The sequence below is a fragment of the Chondrus crispus genome, genomic scaffold, assembly GCF_000350225.1.
Source record: "Chondrus crispus Stackhouse genomic scaffold, scaffold_13, whole genome shotgun sequence".
NCBI classification, from domain to species: domain Eukaryota; phylum Rhodophyta; class Florideophyceae; order Gigartinales; family Gigartinaceae; genus Chondrus; species Chondrus crispus.
In genome coordinates, this window is record NW_005179004.1 from 251,935 (window position 1) to 255,892 (window position 3,958).

Consider the following 3,958-nt stretch of genomic DNA (forward strand, 5'->3'; position numbering starts at 1 on the left):
CTTTGCTGCTACTATGACTACTTCCAATGCCTCGTCGATCTTTGCAGTTGCAAAACATCCTGCCGGGCTGCCTTTCTTCCGCTGTCACACAGATGCAGTTTCGTAATCGGCCACGGTAAGTTTGCAGTTCATCTGCCCCGCAGTAGGAACGAGAATTCAATGAACAGAGCTATTCCGTGTTGAGTACCACGTCGGAAAACTGTGAAAAGCATGAATGTAAGATGCTTTCGTCTTTGCTGGCGATGATGGCTGCGGGGCGTCGGTTTTTTATACTGCTCATCATGAAATTCAAGATCTCTCCGAGGAGAAACTCATTCTTCAAGTTGTACACACTACAATAAAACCTGTTCAGTCATAGAACATAGCTTCACTGCATGCCATCAAAACCCTGATCTTGGTGTTCTCAAGAAAATCTACGAAGCAAGATTGGGAACAGCTGTTGGGCCTGCGTTTTCCCCTCAACAATAGCGAAACCACCAACCCTCGCATCTATATAAACCGCTTGAGTCAGCTTAACCTTTCTGAGTTCCCATCACCCACAGCCCATCACCAACAGGAAGAAATTGCACACCACTCATCCAAACAATCATGAAGTTCATGCTGGAAAGGCCATTGTCGGCCTCGCCCTCACCTCTGTCTTCGCTGAGGACATTCCCACTGAAGCCCGCAGCTACCGTCCCTGCCCATGCAGATGCCTCGTCGGGCGTGGTGCCAGACGCGCCATCCGTGTTTGCCGCAGGTACCGGTTCCGGTTCCACTGCGTGGTGAGCGATTGCTACTACCACGGTAAACCTGGTAAGCAGTGCTGTGACAAGGATGAGCCGAAACCGTCCGCGTCTCCATCCAGCACCCCGTCGGCGACTCCGTCCCCGTCCCCGTCAAAGAGCCCCGAACCACCCAAGTGTCCGTGCACTTGCGGCTCCAAGAGGGACGCTAGGCGTGAGTGCCGCTACAAGCCGTACTGTCAGATCATGGAGTGCCCGTCGCCCGAGGTCCACCACCCGGTCCCCCACCACTACAATAAGCCGAAGCGTGAGTTCAAGTGCTGCTAAAAACCGCATGTCGCCCCTGTCCACTAAGTGTTGTAGTGGAACTGTTCGATCTGATTTAGAACTGTCAGGAGCGGGCATTTAGGTCGTTTGGATGGGCTGTATCAGTTAGATGCGACCTTTTCCCCATCTTTCAATAAAGAGCCAGTCCCTATGAATCGTAAGCTTCGACCGTATGTCTACACGTCTTACTGACTCTAACAGTGCTGCGGGTGGAGTTCGTGAGTTAGGGGAGGGTCTCTTTCCCGACTTAAAGATGGACGTACTTCCGCTGCGCAGCGCCCAACTCGCAACAGTGTTCTGAAACATATTGCTTCCAATGTGCGCTTGGCGCGAGTTCTTCGACAACTATCATCAGAGACACGAATGCATCGCAGCTAGTATGCTCTATTTATACATTACAAGTTTAATAGCAAGGTGCAGGATACGCTCAGGAAGCAATTGTACCTTTCGGTACAGTACTGTACATGCATGGAGCATTGATCATGCAGGCCCCCGTAAGGTGACATCAGCTCAGGACCGGAAGTTTTTGAGATCTGGGCTTTCGTGGAAACGGCGTCATGGTAAGGCCTCCCTTCCGCATCTATATCTTGCCCGCGCGCATGTGTGGTCCAATGGCAGGAAACGAGGAAAACGGCGTGTGCAAGAATCTGGTACTGTGCGGTGGGCACGGGTGCATATGGTATGCAGCATACGCCGACGAAGAGAACGGTGACATGCAACATGGGGACGACTGCAGATTTAGGTTCCCCTGCGTACGGGCCCACTTGTCGCGATTCCCAGCACAGCCGTGTGATGACACTCTGACATCAGGGAAAGAACTCGGCATGATGCGATTGCCAATAATTGCTGGGTGCTGAGATTTGCACTGCACAGCAATGCCACGGACGCAACGTCCCGATGGGATGAAAGCGGCTCAGTTAGCTGGAAAACGGTCAGCGATAATATTTTGGTTGTCTCTGAGATAGGTTGTCACGTGTGCAGAGGAGAGCAACATGACATAACATGACAGTGACAGCGTCTCGCTCCAAGCATATGAAAACTCACGCTCCAGTCCGGACAGCCCGATTTGACGCGCCGGCGGGCATACAGCAGTTGAATTTGTGTTTGAGCGCAAAGGCGGGGTTGGGGTGCAAGTTACAGAGGGAGACCTTTACGGGTCCGCGGAAAGACTTTCCCTGCGCGAGCTGATTTTTGCGCGGGCGCGGTTTGAGGCATGTACAATATTCCGTGCCTTTTCATCAATGTTTTGTTCAAATTCAGCAGTGTTGAGAGCGAGGAGGACTTGGCCTTGCATTCGTCATGCATACATTACCAACCACCAGCGATTCAAAATGGGGCAGGGTAATTTGCTCATCATCCCAAACCCTTAACATCCTTGTCGGCTCACCGAGCTCCCATACAGTATGATTTCATGTACGGTACTCTGGGAAGTAATTTTTTGGTGTCGGGTCTTGCCCATCTTCTTTTTGGCAGCGATGGTTAATCCTTGGGGCCGTTCCATTGGGAAAACAGGGGAAACACTGTACATGTGCCTTTAGCGTTCTCTCGACATATCGTCTGCCAGATATTTGACATCTTGAGATTCGGTCTTGCACCAACTGATGATGGACGGACATGTCTGACGAGCCACGCTGTTGGTTTATGTACGAAACACAACAAAATATCTTGTGCCCTGGATCCAGAAGCCGAATGCTTCTTCGCCGTACAGTAATACCTTGAGAAGACGAAATGCTGGGCCCTATCTTCTAGTTTTCAGACCTAGGTCAGGAGGTTATTCCGGTTTGTTCACGTTGAAAAAAGGTATCAGGGAACAGAGGGATGCCGATGTATAATACAGTACCCTTCGCTATCCTTTTTGCGCCAGTACTGAGTTGAGATAAGCGGGGAAACGATGCACAACGCAAATGAATTTGTGGGATTCACAACGGCGTATACAGTAATCTAAATTCTCGAACGTTGCTTATTTTTGATGCGCAAAAAACATAAATCCTAAAGACGTTTCATATTATGACTTGGCAATGGTTGTGATGGTAAAAGGGATTCCCTCGGCTGTTTTAAAAATCATACCCAGACAACTGGCACGCACCATATCTCTGACAACGAGAAAGATTTAGAATACATCTTCCCGATTGGAGATATCCGTTCCGTTGGCCTACCCCGTGGAGACGCGCCCAACATTCCATTAGCAAGTGTATCATCCCTCTTTGAATAGATATATTTCCTGTTCATGCGACATATTCAACGTCATGGAAAACTATTGACACAGGAACAAGAATCAACGAACGGAAACTCACAAAAAGATCCTACTGCACATCAAGCAGAATATTATAGATCCGGCCTTCAATTTCTCCATTGCATCGCTTTTATGTCAGGGTAGCACCCAGATATAGCATTGGTGCATGTCCAGCGAGAGGTTGTAGCTGCGAATCAAAACACCAAACGGAAACAGATTCAGATTCAGAGTTACCACGTACGGTTCCTCACCTCTTGGCGGCTATTCGCTAATTCTTGAAGCTGCGCTTTTGATGATAACGTAGCCATCTGAAATCATTGTATTATCTCAACGTCATGCAACAATGCGGCAATTATTATATATTGTGTCATATGCATGTCGCGACATTAGACATCTTTCTTTGCATGGAACTGTATACAGTATGCCGTTGAGGCTGAATCTCTGGCAGGAGCTATACTGTACAAGTCCATGGTCGGACATAGGCATAGACATTTGAGTTTGTGAGGGTGAGCAAAGCAAGGACATAGCAACATCTGAAAGATGAAGAGGTTGCAATCGGGCAGAATGTCACAGGCAGAATGTCACAGGCGTACTACCGGCGGTACTACGCCCGTGACCTTCTGCCTGTCTCGTTTGGGGGGGTTGCGTGCCCGTCTGCCTGCTGTTTGCGCTC